Source organism: Enoplosus armatus, chromosome 4 (genome assembly GCF_043641665.1).
Source record: "Enoplosus armatus isolate fEnoArm2 chromosome 4, fEnoArm2.hap1, whole genome shotgun sequence".
In the NCBI taxonomy this organism is placed as follows: domain Eukaryota; kingdom Metazoa; phylum Chordata; class Actinopteri; order Centrarchiformes; family Enoplosidae; genus Enoplosus; species Enoplosus armatus.
The window spans coordinates 5,414,794-5,433,177 of record NC_092183.1 but is presented as its reverse complement, the minus strand read 5'-3'; positions in this window follow the sequence as shown (position 1 = coordinate 5,433,177).

The window sequence follows — 18,384 nt, the reverse complement described above, 5'->3', positions numbered from 1 at the left end:
TTGTGGTTTTAGTCCCAGCGTGAGTCTGCTGCGAGCGAATTCATGCATCCACTTGTTGGATACGTGCGCTCACTTTGACGCACTCCGTCCTCAGGATCCAGCCACCTTCATATAATCCACAGAGGCGACGTGTTACACTTCAAATACTGATGAAGAAATGGCCTGAAAAATAATAACCTAAACGCGCCTCCTGAGAGCGTGAAAAGATGACAGGTCCGGATCCGCAAAGACAACAATTGCTCGCTCGCTCTTAATTGGTCGTGGGTTCGGGGGCGCAGTGGGATCCAGCTGTTCCACCTTCAGTTGGAGGAGTAAAGGAGTGTTTTTGTGAAAGGAAGCTCTCTGTGTGGATCTGATATGTAGTCTCTCTCTCTCTCTCTCTCTCTCTCCCACCTCACCCCCGTCACTCTGTCTCTCTCATACATGCGTCCGCACATACACACACTCTGTATGGGTGTAGGCAATCCCCACGAATAACACCCCTCCCTCCCTCCCTCCCTCCCTCCCTCCCTCTCTGTCTCTCTTTCTTTTTGTTCAATTACTCTCCTCGCGCGCATTCCGGTTGCTCACCGATTCTAGGCTAAAACCATAAAGTGTGATTGATGACTAAGTGTGGTAGGTCTATGGTTGGTTTCCTCCTACTGCGAAGCTGTAAGAAGAATTAATGCCCTGCAACGCCACTAGCTTCCATTTTAATCCATAAGGCGGATGACCAGCCACTATTGTGCATTATGCATTTGCAGTTTTGACAGAAAACTGCATCTACTGCTGGTTTGGACTGAGGTGCATTACAGTAGGAAGTATTTTTCTGAGAGAGAAGATGGGAGACAGTTAAAATTAGTTATAATTCCCTCTAGCTTTCTGTCTCATCATCTGCACACACTTTGTACAGTGTGGTTCATTCCTGTGCTGCTGCAGTGATGTAAACTTCCACCATAAGTAAAGACTCTTTCTAACTGTCTGTCTATCTGTCTGTGTCTCACTCGTATCGTCTCACTTTTCGTTTCACTATCTGTGCAGAGCGACCCAACTGAAATGAAGGGTTGTACTTTTCAATTGACATGGTTGGCTAAGCAGTTTGGCGTAAGATGTAGTAGGGCGGCGCTGAATGGAGCTACTTGAATGTTTGATGACCAGGTGCGGTCTTCTTGGTAATAACCTGACATGTATCTGTCTTTTGATGGGAGTCTGGTTTCCAGTAGGTTTCAGACATTTCTTTCAGGGCCAGCCGTGGCCTTCTTGGGGCCCTACGGTGAGATTTTTTTTTTTGGGGGGGGGGCCTCCATCCACTGTGTTTATGTTTCCTTCATGATTTTGCTTTTTTTTGCTTTGTGGATAAAACTATTGTCCATAAACTATAGTGGTGTCCTGGCTGTATCTTGACAAGACATGTTATTTAACAGGTGTATGGATCTGTTTTGGGGAACAAAGTGTGTGTTTGTGTTTTTCTTTAGACTGCCTTTACTTCTTCATTGTTCCAACAGACCTATAAGAATAATGTAGAAAAGGACTGAAGTTTTAGCCCTTCTACATTTGATAAAGGTGAAAATAAAGCAGTGTTATTAATCCAAATAAGGAAATATCTCTTGTTTTACATGTTATGTGGGCTTTACATGAACAAATAAATATTCCTCCTGTTTGTCAAAAAGTACTTCACAGAAATATGCAATATGTTATCTTCACAGTGATAAAACTTAGCTCCCTGTTAGACCTTATGTGAACAAACTACCTTAGACTTATAGACTTATTTGGGATTTGGGAGGGTAATGCTACCTGAAAGGTACCGTCAACACCATTCACAGAAAAAGAGCTTAAAGACATATTCAAGCATGTTTTCCAGCTGTGGTCTCTGAGACCTCAAACTGAAATAGCAGACTTCTGAAACTTCGTCCTTATGAGCATTTCTCATAAAGGTTCTCATGAAATATAAGACCACCCAGGAAAAGTTGGTGTCCTACTGCAGGGATTTGGGTAGTTTACCTATGTCACATATGACAGCTACAATCTGTAATGTCCGAATTGTTTATATCACCCCTGAAAAACACTTTTAACATCTCCAGAATTCCACCTTTACCCGGACACTGAGTTGCAACATTCTCCACACACGAAAACATCCACTGTGCTGGCTGGCATTTTCTAATGCTCAACAGACCATTGGTCAGTCTGACAGTGTCAGCAGTGTCCAACAACCGCCGACACAAAAGGGCACCACCAACTTTGTATCCTCGGGTGACATGCGGCACCTTTTTATTTCCGCAAAAACAGTCTACCTAAGGCCCTCTCAACAGGAGGAAACTTTGAAGGTCAGACCACTTTCAGAATCGAATAGCTGCAGTGTTCAGACTCCAATGCGTCACAGGGCTCTTTTGTCGCTGGAAATGTTTAATGATTACCCCCTGCTAGTTTAAGGTCTCAGATTCGGGTTATACACGTTGTATGTATGTCAGAGGTGAGGCTGGCACTAGATGGCAGCTGATCCTGCCTCCCCAGTGCCTTCCCACTCTGTTGTTTGGACACTAAATGCTGCTGTGACTGCAGATGAAAGAATGTGTAAGAGGACTTAGTGATATCCACCTGAAAACAAAATACATACATTTATGGACTAGAATTATATTTGAATTACTAATGATGCTAATCAAGTAAATCTAAAAACCAAGTTTTAATATCCACATTAACTCAGCAGGTGGAAGTCTGAATCAGCTGATATCTTTTGAGTTCCAAAAGTGCAAAAGAAATGACCAGCAAATTACCCCAAACAGTTCAGCAGCATGATCCAAGTGTTCTGAAGCCAAATGATTACACTGTGGATTCAAGAATCCAATATTTCCCTCATTAAATCCTAGATTTCCCTCACTCACCATGCATCACCCTACAGCAGTCTGGCGAAAGAGTCTTGCCGCTTTCATCTGCTCATAAGTTCCTCTTTCCAAGACTGAAAGTTTTAAATATGAGCCTAAAGCTCATTGTGTATTCAAGTGCTTATAGTCTCTGAAAAATCACTAAAAAGCTACTTCTGCATCATTTATTATTGACTAAGAAGTGCAGAACTACTTGTGCCGCAGAATTTATCATTTGAATAATTTTGCCAATGATTTCAATAAAAGTGTGCACTTTGTTGCATAAACAAATCAATAAGATCAAGACTGTCTTGTCTGACGAGATGGCCTGTCATCCAGTCTTTCCCCTTTCTTGACAAGGAACACGACTGAATTTAGCTGTTAGCTTTTATAATGTTGGCAAACCGCTGTTTACACCATTTACACATCAAGCAGACACTAAGAAACATGTGTCTGGCCACCCGTCCAATATTCACACTCCTTTTTACTCCACCAACTCCTGAGGGCCATGTTTGGCTCTTTAGCTCGCTAAAATGCTCCATGTTCACCAGCTGACTTTGTTAACTTTGTCTGCCGTTTGGTGCTGGGCAGGTAGCGTACAGTGGATTTTTGGTTAAAAACCGCTGCCTGCTGCAGGTGCAAACAAGGCTGATGAGAGCGGTGAGAGGGAACCAAAACAGCAACGTTATGGCCTGTAAGACCAAAACAACGAGCTGAAAGACACTAAAACTCTCCAGCTGAGGGGAAGTGCAGAGTTGGGTGATAATTTTCTGTGGATTCATCATTACCAGTTACTCCTTTCACACTAAACCAAGTCATTCTTTTCATTGTCAATGTAAAAATGTTGATTGGTGCTGCTTTTAATGAAATTTGAGAGTGAGTAAATAATGTCAACATGTTTCATTGTTGTGCCTACCAACAATTAAAATCCCAAACAAATTACAATTAAAAGTATGTCTTCTTATTTTTTACTTAGTCTGAATTAAATTAAGGGTATATGGCTTGTACCTTCACGCTCGGCTGATTTCTAATGACGACTTGGCTTGACAGAAGAGCTCAGAATGACGGTTTTAAAATGTGACATCGGGATCGGGAAAACCTGAAATCCTCACCCTCTTGCTTCATTTCCCCCCCAAATCTCATCCTCAGATAAGCAAAGAGAAAATCTTGATGAGATTGTAACAAGGACAAAGCACAGAGAAGAGCTCAGGTACCCGCATAAACGGCCTGATTGAATTGTTGCAGATTAAAGGCAAAGGGAGAAAAAGACTGCAGCTTCACATGAGGCTATCTGCCAGAAGTTATTACTTCTGAGGATTTACCATAATTCAAAATAATTAACAACATCCGAATTGCTGGGACAACAAAAAAAATAAAAATAAATCCATATGTGTGTGTGGATATATATATATATATATAGAATGGTATATGGTATATGTGGACATTTTCTTTCTCATTTCTCAGGAAATAAAGCTATAGAGTCCATAAGATGAGGGCTTGTTGTGATGCTTCCCCTGTGGTCAGATCTGTCTGGCCCCGTGGAACAAATAAACCTTTTCAATTCTGACTACATCCTTGGCTATTGACCAGCACAGAGGAAAAGTACTGGAGTGAATAATGGCCCATACTGCAAGTCCATCGAGCTGCTCCAGGATTATGGAGCCAGAGAGAGCTGGAGACTAAAGGGGATAGATGGAGGAAAAAGCTTTTCCTCTCCGTTTGGGAGGAACGGGAAAGACAGATGTGGCCATTTCACGAACCCCTGAACAGACTTATGTCATTAAAGCTCTGTATTACAACTAGTTAACGTTGTTAAGTGATGCATTTACAAGCAATGACAAGAAGTATGTTTTGGGAGTCTGAAATGCTGAGAAAAGTCTGACTAAGCTCTACCTTGGATCACTCCACCATCCCCCAGTCCCATTACACATCCAGACATCCTCTGTTGGGAGAACTGGCATCATCCCTCCTTTCAGATTATGCCTCTTTCCTCTACAAAACATGCCTGGCCTGGTGCTGCCATTCTTAAAAGTTTCTGGCTGTGGGAAGAGGAGTTCCAGTCTATGAGGGAATTACAGATGCCAGTGGGCGCCTGCGCGGAATCCGCCTCTGAATGAAGCTGCAGGATCAACATAAGCTGCACTGCGGGCCCAAACATGTATTCCCTCCGTGTTTTGGCTTGTGTTTATAACCACGATACGCCCTCCTTTCTTTCCTTCCTCCTTTCCTCGCCGGGCAGCCCCAAGCTGGACCCTGTCGATGGTTTTCAGAGGATGTCGGTGCCTGTTTGAAGTGCTGCTTTGCTATTTGGGGATCTTCCGCCGGGAGGAGGTGTAGGAGGAAAAAAAAGATTGGATTTGGAAGCACAGAAAACCTTTTTATTTGGGGAAGAAACGAAACAGCAACCCCTGGTGGCAAACAGATGCAGGCTGGTTCCTCCCTGTGGTAACAGGCTCTTGATCTTCCAACTAAAAACCGTGCAAGCCTTTGTAGGAGCCTGGAACTTTGAGGGTGTTTGAGCTACTGTTGTGAGGGAAGGCAAAAAAGAGATTGCAGTATTTTGACTTTGAACAAGCAGAATGGCATCATTCAAAATAGTGTATGTCTGCTATTATGCCTTTATATTCATGTCTGGCAAATTGTATTAATTCTAGTTTTGATTTTCATATTGGGCATACAGCTAACACCTGAATCACATCCATTGATCGGTGCTTATATGCGCTGAAAAGATGAACAACTCCTTACTTCTGTAAAGTAAATGTTCGTTGTTTTTCCAAAATAAAATTTCTTCAGCTGATATATGATAAAATATATGACTTGTGTTCAGGTGCTGTTCCTGGGCACAATTAGGAACCTTGTTCATTTGACAAGGTTGACTTATGATTGAGGACTATAAAAGTCACCAGAGGGATTCAACAAAGCACACATAAAAAACTGACAGACTTGACAGTCCCTGACAGGCAGGAAGACTGGGAAATATCTGGCAGATGAAATCATTAAATGAGCATCGTAAAAGCATCAAGAAATCCCACAAACAATGAACGATAAGATAAAAACAGAATGAGGAAATAATAAACCGAGTATCTCTTCCAAATTATGTCCATATTGGACGTCACAATTTACGTCCAGTGCCAATTCAAAAAGTACTATGCCCTTTATGGAGAGACGCGGGAAGTTAAGGTGTGAAGTTTGGGATGGCAGATTGACCAGACTTTTGACATGCAATTAATGTTCACCTTTTCAAAAGCCCAATCATAATCTTTCCCTAACCAATACTTTTTCATGGGCCCAGGAACCATTTCAGGATCTCAGGAACCTTGCCTGCATTTTGACTGGAGACAGGAATGCATAGAAAGGACTCTGATCAACAATCAATATTCTTGGCAGCAGGGCTGGAAAATAAGACACCCTGGGCCGTGCAGTAATCACTGGGGCTATTGTATATAGCGTGATCCAAGGAGGCCAGATCACTTTAACTGCCTTGAGGACGTTTCTGTAGTTTAAAGTCTCCTTCACGGTAAAATAAAAACAGTCTCCAGTATTTGATCAACCTTTTATTAATTATTGGTTATTGGACAAATGGGCACCTCAGCGCTGCTGCCGTGTTTGAGGGGAAATGAGCCCAAGCTAACTGCTACAGTGCTCTGTGAGCAGTTTTAAATGCAAAGATAACTCTGTGCATATATCACCCAGACCACTGCTCATTAAAACCAGAAAGCCTGTGCTGCTGGCCAGTGCGGGGCTATCCCCCAGCCATTTTATGGAACTTAATGTTCCATTAAGAGTGCATCAATCACATTTTAAATGATTTGGATTCCCATTAGTCCTTGCAGAGCCAAAGGACTGAGACCACTCCCGATGTAATGATATTGAACAGATGCAGGAGACAACATTTTTTAAAAATCTATCACACATTCACCCCCAGCTTCTCCCACAAACCCCTGTGATGTCAGACTGACCGTGTTACCAACAGCCAGAGGCGTCTGAATAATCCGAGAACCGCTCAGGATTTAGGGCAAAAAAAATCTTGGTAGACTTTTCTGCCTTAAGCTCCTAGTTTGAGGGATATCAGATGAACACAAGCACCGAGCTCGCTCTACCTCCAGAATGTTAATGCCATCTCCCAAACATCAAAGTTGTGGAAACTAGGGTAAGAAAGCCGCGTCATGTTTACCTCCTGAGTGAGCTGCCGAGTGTTTACACACCTTTTCTACAGGAACCGTTTCGACACATCAAAAACGCCCGAGTCTGTTTTCCCTCGCATGACCCAGAAATGAAAGACAACACTGACGGCAGTGGAAAGAGAAACCACAAGGGAATTTAGCCTTTTGAAAAAAGTTAAGCAAACTCCAAGTTCCCTAAGAGTGAGGTGAAATCTGATTAGATAACCGTGACACTGGCAAAAATGTTCTTTGTTGTCTATTTTGCGCTAGTGTTCCTGGGGGCAGAAAATGTCCCCGTGGAAGTCCTTAAACACAAAAACACTCATGTTTCTTAAGGGGTTCTGGTGTATGTCATCTGTTTAGCATATTGCATGGGTATCTCCATGTTACTTTAAATATTTACACCCAACCTGTCAACCTGTAGAGAAATATTCATACAATTTCCAAAGACTTCTTAATAAAACTTGGCATCATTTCCTAACATCCTTAGGGACACATCCTAGACCTACAATTTATACTTTCTCTAACTTTTCCAAAGTGTTGCAAGTATCAGTCAACTATTGAATCACCTCCTCAAGACTCTCCTCTATATGGAAATGGAGGGAAAAATGCAAACGTCTCCCTGGTTAAAATCAATTATTCACAGTCATCTCTAGGGATGTGCAGGCCCTGGCAGTTTCCTAAGATGATATGAAGTGTGTGTGTGTTTGGGTACGTTGACGGTTCAAGCTAAACCCTTTAGCATAATGTGAGTAACATTCAGGATGAAGAGTGTATCCGGGCAAACCCTCCCCTCCGCTGCCATCTCCTCCATGACTGAACCCCGCTGAGAAAATGGGCCTCTCAGACAGGTCTGCAAGAGCAGATAGGAAAAGGTTACAGTGTCTCTTTAGTGTAGAGTCTTACTGGCTATCCCACTGCTGAGAAGTTGTGAATGTTTTATAAAGAAAGAGCTTGCACTGTTCCCCTATAGCCTTCAGTGACTGGAACTGTGTGTGTGTGTGTGTGTGTGTGTGTGTGTGTGTGTGTGCCTGCTCATCTGTTCTTTACCTTCTCATTCCAGCTTTTTTCATTTCCATTTTCCTTTCTTTCCCCTACTATACTTAATGCCGACAGCAGGAACTATTAGCACGTACCCAGTAGCCTGCCAGTACTACTTGTTCCACTGGGAATACTACTATTACTAAAAGTAACTAAAAGTACAACATGTATTACTACCATTACAGCTGGCAGAGAATCCATCCCAAACTCTACAGTATGTATGCTTAATCCTAAAACTTCTATGACATCATTCAATCATGTTTTATATTAGTCGCAAAGCTAATGTTTTATTGCCTAATTAAAAACAAAATGTTTACTTGGCAGATGTATTTAGAATAAGGGGAAGACACACATATCTGTTTACAGATACTGGGGAAACTGTCCTTCATGCCTTTATTTGTTAGACGTGTCCTTGAGGTAAACATCAGGTTAATTAGCTGCAACATAGATTATGTCTTGCAAATTAAATGATATTGATATGGTGAATAAAAACATCTTGACATGAATAAATATCCTTTTTGTGAATTTTACAACGTAATTAAAAGATGTGCCCATTCATTGGCCTCGCCTTCAGAGACTAAAAACGTTCAGCCTTCATTCAAAGCTGCAATGTTACTCTCCAGCATGAGTCAGCCAAGTGTTTGCCAGTCATGTCCGTCTCTCTATAAGTTGGTTAGTCCATTTTCCACCCCCACACCTGTCACCCACTTTGATGGGTTGTCTATCCTGAAACAGCATCTAACTAAAGGCTGAGGTAAGACACCACATGAGCTGGAGAAGATGATGAATGAGGCTAATACGCAACACAAAATAATGAAAGTGTTTCTTTGAACAAGCTTCATCCGGCATGTTTAGTTTCACTAAAAACTCTGTTCTTTCTGCATTCTATTGTTCCCTGCCTCTAACAGAATCTCTCAAATTATAGCATGACGACACTGTTGAACCCCTCAGCCACTTCTAATAAGAAGGAAAGGAGAAAACAAAACACACATACAAGTTTGACATACACCAGATTGAGAATATGACAGGCTGCGAGTTGTCTTTTTACTGTGCAAACTCTATCTCTCTATCTCAGATCGAGGTTATGTTAGCTTGTGGGCAGCATGCTAACTAACTGTCTCACCACCTTCTGCAGCTTCATCTCAGTAATTGTATTTATAAAACAGAGTAGCATTGATGTATAGTCAGTGACTAGCATATCTAGCTGACTGAAGTGTGAATTCACACAGGCAGAAAAAAGCAGATCATCTTCGGGTCAAGAAAGGTCAAAGACAGGTGGACTAATAATGTTCAGTACTCACTGTAATGTGGAAAAAGTTGCACGTTGCTTCTTTTTAAGAATGTTTTCACTGCTGTTGCTAGCTGGGAGCACTTGATTTAATAAGAAAGTCCTTGTCAGTTTTCTGTACTATTCATTCAATCAGCTGGCCTCTCTGCTTCCCTCTCAATCTCAATCACAAATGCATTTATTTACACATTTTCACTAGTGTTTGTATGCTCTAAACAGCTCCCCCACTTCACCGCACTGGGTCTCCTCGTGAATACCAAACAAGTATTGCTCCGTCAGCTTCCTGTGTCAGTATCTTAATGGCACATTACTACATTGCTGTGTGGCTAAACAATTAATCTGAAGAAAACTGGATTTGAATGCTGACCTGCCATGCATTCTTCTTTCACAGCCTTTCTTACCAAGCCCCCCCCCCCCACACACACACACATGTGTTCGCTCAGTGAGGTAGAATCACCAGACTGTGACCAAAGAAATAGAAGTGCAGGAATTGTAGCCGATGGTTCTGATTCATATTATGCATGCAGTCCACCTGTCAGTTTCACTACACTCGTCTTGTTATGGAACAGAACAAAACTCATGCCATTACGTTATTGCATCATTCATGTTTAAATATGTGGCTTTTCTGATTAAATATCACTTTCCACTCATTTCTTACTTAATGATATTCATAATGGGAGTGATGAATTAATTTAATTTAATTGTCAGTTTTATCTTGATTGTATTAATTAATTGTTGTACCTGTAGTCGTATGGAATATTAATGCTGGAATAAATTTACCTGATCATGGGTACAATCCTTCTCATTATGGTCTTTGGATAGATTACTCCTGAGTCCTGCACTACTGCATGCACACATCGTGAAAGCGACGCTTTAAAATGTAAATGAGAAACATACCTCATTTAACGTCTTTCAAATTCAAAAAGGCATGAGTAATATTCCATCCCTCTAATTGTCATGGGCACGCTCTGGCTGCAGGATTCTGTTTTTAGCCTCCTGAATTTGCTTTTTTGAATCAAACTTGCAATGACTTAAAGGTACAAAGGTGAAATCTCTCTCACCCTCAATGCCCTCAAAGGTTTCCGGCAGTCACGGACCTGTCAGAGGTGCCGTCAGAGGAAAACAGCTGGTGTCAATCTGCTTTTCCCGATACCCATGAAGGACACCCCGGTGTCCTTGTTGTGAGTGGAAAGGCTATCCAGATGTAGCACAAATATTAACAGAATTTTCAGAAAGTCGGCAGAAGGAAAAGTGAATTTATGCATGTTTTCATTCACTAATGTTATGCAAATAGTAGGAGTTGGTTAATCGAGATACTATAACAGTCAGGTGCCATTTTACTATTGCCAGAGAAGAGGATGTAACGAGATGATGATTAAAAGAGCAGCAGTCAAACCTTAAATGGTGGGGAAACATGTACAAAAAATGATGGAAATATGGCAGTGGACGTTTAAGTCACATGCTTCATGTATTTCATGTCATGCTTAATTTGCTGCTATTGCACTGTCACAATTGTCACATTTTGCTTTTATCGACACACTAACTTTTCCACCTCAGCCAAGCGTTTTCAGTTTTGAGGTTTTTTCCCACTTTTTTCTCAAGATTTTTTATGCGCAAATTGAAAATAAAAACCTGCTAGCAGGTGTGATATACCGACAGACGAATGGGTGCGGCACCCCTAATTTCTTCTCGATTTTCAGGGAGCCCTTGATACGCCCCATGTGCAGATATACTGTTGATGGATGGACTCCTGACAAAGCAGTAGTTCAATCGAGCTGCTCAATGGGTCCTGTCAATCAATCTGTCCCTCCTCCCTCCCCAAACCTCCCCTCACTACTGCATTTCTCCCAGGTAACTGTGGTCGATACTCCCCCACTGTGAAAGACTCTGTGACACTATGACTATGTGTTCGCAGCCAAGTATTGACACAGATGGACTGAGTGTTATTTCCTCTTCCACTGCTTGCACTCAATCTGTGCTGAATAGTAATAAGTTGTATGACTGTGACACCTTTGGCACTGTAGAAAGTTCTGCAATCATTCATTCAAAGAAAAATATTTGTCTCTGCCTGTACTGTGAGGAATGTTTTTTGATGTTCCTGAATTTGTTTGTCACATTATAAGAGTTAAAGTAAAAGTATGAGGCACATTATTATATTTTATATTTGTACTTCTTTTTAGTTGTTGCCTACTAGTGATGGATGCCAGTTGTCTCTGGTACTGCTAGCTGTCAATTTCCTCTGTATTGACTGACCCCTGATTGCTGAGCAAAATAGAATTCTTAACAAAAGCATGCACTTTCATGAACACATACCTGTTTTGTGAATCCTTTCTTTACACTGGGACTACGTTCTCAGTCTCTAACACTGACAGTGATAATTAATTAGTCACTGGACAGAAAGCCCACAAACGTCAGGTAAGAGGAACACATTTTCAGTGCCCTTAAATACAGTTGAGGCGACATGAAGTGTCTTTGTAAGTTGTTGGTCGGCCATGAGAGGCCAGAACAGCTTCAGTGCTCCTTGGCAGAGATTTTACAAGTGACTGGATGCTACTGGAGAGATGATGTCCATTATGACACAAAATATTCCCTCATTTGGTGTTTTGATGATGGTGGTGGAGAGTGTGGTCACCAGATCTCAACCCAACTGAACACCTATAGGAGATTTGGGACTTTTTGGACAGCAAGGGTAGTAAACCCCTCTGTCCCCTACGGACACATCTGCATTTGTTACGCTTTATTCATTCAGGGTTTTTCTTACTTATTATCTCTCCACCGTCTGTCTCAGTCTGATTGTGATGGATGATATAGGGAAAGAACATCTGTATGTGACTGTTATATCTTTAAATAATAATACCAATGTATTTATATTGTGTTTTTACCTTTTTCCATCACTATCAGTGATGCCCTTGACTAAAGTCTAAACCTACCTACAACTACAATAACAACTGAGCTACAATATGATGCTTAAGGCAGCCGTTTGAGCTGTTTATAATGGACACTTTCCGAAGCACAGAAGACCTCTGACACGTAACATAAATTAGACTGGTATCATATTTTAAGGATTCTATGACGAGAATTGTGTTCTTCTGCACAATTTCAAGACAGACTTACTTGTTTCTATTTAAATAATTTATTCATTGTTGAAATGTTAAAATGCATTAAATACAATTTGTAAAAAAGCAGCCTATGTTTACCTAGATTGTATAGACACACACTCACACATATATATCAGCACACAACCTTGTCTTTCTTCAGAGATGGATTAAGAGACTGTAGGGGGGATGAAGGGTCCTCATGACCGCAGAACCTTATCTTGAGCAGCTTTACAGCAGCCTTGATGAGTGGGAAAGATAACAGAGCAGGAACAGTGCCAGCATGAGCAAGGTCAGCAAAAGACTGACTGACAGTCACATCTCCCACAGACGAGCTGGAGATCAGAGAAAAAAACAAATCTACCTTTGGGAGACACGACGTTTTGTCTTTGAAGTGTCCGTGCAGGCAAAACAGCCTCACCTCTGTTCATTATTATTATTCTATTGGTATTATTACAACTATATTTTAATTATATATTTATTCATCCGGTCACAATGTCTTTAAAATATGTAAGTTATTTTATTTACTTCTTTATCATATGTATAACGGTAGAAGACGGACCTGCTCTTGTTGATGCATTAGCACCAGATAAGCTCTAGCCTGAGTACACACTAATATCCAGCAGATACGTACACACTCCTGTGCATACATTGTCTCTCTCTCTCTCCCTCTTTTGGTGCTCTGCTGCTGGAGCTGCACCACTATAATGACCCAGCTTTGGTTGTAACCAGTGAACCAAAAACATCACTTGGTCTGCATACCAATATGGTGGGCATAAAATGAATCATAAATCATCCCTTATCTGCTGCTGATCAAATAAATCATTGGGGGTTTTACACCAAGAAAGGGTCACTTGTATTCTGATTTTGTTATTTATGTATTCATATAGTGAAAGGTGGGGGTTTCTGAGGCGGTCCTGATCCCCTCTGCCGTCCCCCCGCCACTGACTGACTGTGTAATGCTGTCAAATGGAAAATGGACAGTCAGAGGCTAATGTATTTCTGCCTGTCGGGGAATATCAAACCGAGTGCCTTGCGGGAGCCTGAGGAGCCTTCATTAGAGTGTAAAAAAAAAAAAAAAAAAGCGCCCCCTTCCCTTCATCACCACACCGTCTGAAATGGGCTGTCCTCTCAATCCCTGAGTAGAGATTAGGGATTCCATTGCTGGGAGTTCAGGTAACTGATAAGCCTGAATATTAAAGATAGGCAGCTCTGAATTTTTATATACAGTTTTGTACCAGAAAAAACGTCCCATTAAAGATGAGGGAAGAAGGGATTTATCTATATACACATGGGGAGCTGCCCCATATACGGTAGCTCTGTTGATACTTTCGCCTTAATAGCATTTCGATGAGAAGAGATCAAGTGTAACAATATTTATTGAGGTTAGCAACAGAGAAAGACTGCAATTAGACCCCGTCGACGTGAGGCATCTTCATTAAGTGTAGGCCCATGAAGATGGGGGAGACGAAATGATTCATCAGTGTCTAGACACTGGTGGAGGTGGTGGGTTATGTGATAGCACAACAGGATCACAATGATATCTTTTTTTTTTTTAAAAAACAGCATCCAAGAACCGACAGCGTGAACTTCAGGTTATAAAAGGTTGCCGTTTTATAGACAAGCATAACAACATCACTTCTCTTTTAATGAAGAATTGTTAAAGCTCCATTAATCAAAATTTTTTTTTTTCAAACTTACTGTGCTTTCATTGAAAGTGTTTTAACCGTCTGCGTCATGTGCTGGTTTGTCAATGCTACTGAGGCACAAAAAAAGACTGTAACAACGGCCAGCAGACTTCTAGGGATTACGTTACCAAGCATGGGATCATCTGAACTGTTGCCATCTGGGCGACAATATTGCCCCCCCTCCCCATTCACTAAAAATAGATCCAAGTTTACATTTGTTCCACTAGCCATTAAGTTTCTAAACAGGTCATTTTCTTTCTTTCTTTCTTTCTTTCTTTCTTTCTTTTGTTTTTCCTTACACCTAATTTCATGCAAAGTGCATGAATGTCTTTGGGTATGTGTATGAGTATGTCCAGTGGTAACTTTTGTGATGTTGCACTGAAATGCCTTGAGATTGTGCAGCAAACCAATGAAATAATTTGTCCAGTGTTAGTCCTGAAAGAGATTGTTGCTGTGACCAAAGACAATTATCACCCAACTGTGCAGGGTTACAGGCGTCACTATGCTTCAAGCAAAGTGCTTGTTGGGTGGCTGAACAGCGTCTGAAACCCTCTCTCCACACACTTTTCCAAACTAAAAACCGATAATAGGACAAGCATGCCCACTTCACACAGGGATTGGCCAGGTTTGCAGAGGTGAGAAAATAGCTCTTTCAAGCTCTTTTTTCATTCTTGCGCAGCCACTTCTGTCTCTCTTCATGTGTACAAACAAGAGCAACACCACAAGTGTCTTTGAGGCATTTATGGTGTTGTGTTTGCCGTTATACCCATTTGCACAATTCACTGCATTTTGTCCCTCTCTGAATGCCTTCGAGTGTGACCGTTCCGAACAGCTATAAACGCTTTTTCCGTCTGACATGGTGACATGTTGTACAAACAACTTCGTTTTGAGCATACCTTGGCCCCCAGCCTGTTGTGTTGCCTGTGCGGGTTGCAAATTTACTATACGGTTCAGTCTTACCACTTTAATCAACCTCTTTTCCTGCAGCAGCTTCTTCTTTGAGCAAAAGAGATGAAACAATCCCACTATACGCTACCTGCCCAACACCACACAGCACACTTGACAAAGTTAGCGACTAGCCGGTGAAGAAAGTTTAACATTAGCTGCTAAGGGCTTGGATATTTTTATCCAGCAAAGGGCAAAGAACAACCTCAAATGAATGCTAATGTTGTTCTGTGTCTTCTAAATGCGTATATAGGAAACTGTTTGCTAACACATTAGCCAGAAAGTGATTTAAGTGAAACTTTTAGAAGCCAATTGTGCTTAATCGAAGGCAGAAAAGATCAGGTTTGTGGACGAAAAATTACAAAGTTGTGTTAAGTCAAGAAATGTATGCAAACATTATTTAACCCATTTCTATTCCCTAAATAATATTTATCCTCGGTTTTGAGTTTTGTGTATTTGGATGTTCGCCAGAGTGCAATGACATTATCATGGCAGAAACTATGTAAACTTTTCAATGGATTACAAAACATTGCCAGAGTTTGTTCCTAATGAATGGAGTTCACACAGTTCATAATCCTCTTATCTCAAACTTCAAGCAACCATCGATTTTACAAGTAAGCTGGCATACTACTACACATCAGTACATTTCCTCAACAACAACTAAACAAAAGTTTTTGATCCAGCTGCTGTGCTCACACGTGGTCGCTATTAATGTCAACATATCAACTGAAGTCATGTCAGTAGTGTGGGATGGAAATACTCATTGGACCCCAACAGTGTTAACATAGGGCCTTCATCATGCAGTCAAGTCAATTCTCCATCTGTCAAGTCACCTGACAGCTATGGTTATGGAAAGACGGGCTGAGCTGGTCATGCCTAAGTGATCTTGATTGATTTTGGTACTAGCCCTCAGTCAATGTTTCAGTTCCTGGCGTCAGTGCCCGCATGAGGCAGCGCTGTCAATCACAGCCTGAGACAAGGCCTTCGCTAAGTTTGGCGCCGCAAATCAATATAACATCACTGACTGCTATCATGGGGTAAATGAAGCCCTTGTAAAGAAGTGAATGAGACAGAGGGGAAAATCTTTGATGTGATATCTTTAGTCTGGAGTTGACGGTGATGGTGTTGACATATTGAAGGAGGCAAATACACTTTTAGATAAGAGACGAAGCTTCTGGTGATGCAGAAAAGTTGGAGAATGAGTCAACTTTGGGTATCGAGAGGAAATTATTCAAACACACAAAGTCCAAACATACATCATACAGATAGAAGAAGTGCCACAATCATTTCCTTAGAAAGAAAATAGAGCAATGACTTGATTGTCATATATTAATAACGTTTACCATCACAATGTGAAAATGAATGAGGTATGCATTGATACACATTACATTACATTGTGCATTGACTGGCAACAAAGTTGACAGTGAAGTTATTAAAAGCTAAATATCTGAGCCACTTATGGTTATGGATGGTCATGAGTATGAATATCCAAGGACAGAAGGAACCATTGGACAGAAATGAAGGTAAACTGTGACTATGAATCTGTAACACATACTGTAACTGCTTCTAAGTATTTCACTCAAAATCAAGTAAATGTGTTTTCCCACACAAATCATTCACATCAATCACAAAAACAAGACGCATCATCAGTTCATGAGCGAGTTTACAGCGTCCTTTACAAGGAGACACAAACAAATTAAAAGTTCTGTAACATCCCTAAAGAGGAGACAAAATAAGACTCATAAGAACCAGAAAAAACAAAACATTAGGAGGAAGATAAATACACTGAGGAAATTAACTAAAACAAATAATGCGAGTCTATAATTGGTTGCTTTAAAGGTTCAGTTCTACACTGAACTAAACTAAACCCAGTTCACCAAAATACAAAACACAGGACTGGAACCTGTTTTCACTCCATAATTGATTGAGAGCTCAAGGGTTTATCCTGATATCATACATTTTACAAAATAAACCTAAATTTTGTGTAGCATGTTCTCTGACACATGTGAACATGCCTGGAATTGACTCTATATCGCCTTTAGTCAATTCAATTTTCAATTCAATAGGCTTTATTGGCATGACATTTGATGTGTTGCTAAAGCACAATTACAATTACAAACGACAAATATTAACTAAGATTTTAATTAAAAAATAAATAAATAATAAAATAATATAAAATAAAGTAGTAGTCTTAGTCTCTAGGCTGAGGGACAATCTGTAAAAACTGTAAAAAAAAAAATACTAAATTTAACTCCAGTTGGTAACTGGAGAATTTCTAAAATCGGAGATACATGTCCTTTGTTATCATTGAGATCTTAACAGCTTCTGAAGCAGCTGGAGCTGTGAGACTGATTTTCATGTGTGTGAGGACGAAGAGGTAAACAGTCCAGCAACACTTGTAGCATAGAGCACAACTTTATTGGCAGACGCACACGTTTCGGCTTGTGGCCTTCATCAGGAACGCATGGATCTGACAACGAGGACGACAGGGAGAGGTCTAAACTAGATGAGATGAAGGCAGTGATGACCTTCTCAAGATGTGAGAGGGTTATCAGGTTAGATATCACATCGGATGGACAGACAAGGCGTAACTGACCCACCGAACCAACATCAATCAGTTGTCAATGAGATATAACCCTTTGGGAAACAAATGTTCCTCCTGTCACAAATAACCTCTGACATGTTTGGCAGTGATGCACATTATGTTATGAGACCAAAGGATTCCAGCTTCCAGAATACTGAAACTCATGCCTTTTCTTAATATTGTCTGATCAGATTTTCACCAAACACATACAGCAGCGATCTTGGATGCAACCCTCCATTACATGAACACAACTCTTTCCTTTTGCTGGAGTACCCGCCACCTGGATCACATCCACTTTGAGTCAGGCAAACGAGAGAGACGCCGCTTCCAAACTCATTATGACTGGACAGCTGTTCCATTGGGGACTCTCCAAAATCAACAATCACTTCCTGGACAGCCGCTGACAGCCACTGCTGGGTCGCGTAACGGCGTCGAAGACACTCTGGCCCTGCCACTCCACATTCTTAGCACATCTCAATTTGGCACGCTGCTGTGGTGTCTGACTGCTATAACTGGATGTAGACAGTTGGCAGTTAATGTTTCATGGCGGTCACAAAAAGGGAAAAAAGTCCTTCAAGAAAAATTGAACTGACGAGGCTCTCAATTTGTGATCCTGGAAACAAGAGCATGGTTGGAGTTTGTTTCCCTGGGGCCACCTGTGCTGAAATTAAGGCGCATGACCGCTTATCCACCAAATGGCGCATGTTATATTCTACTGAGAGTTAGCAGCCTCATGTTTATTC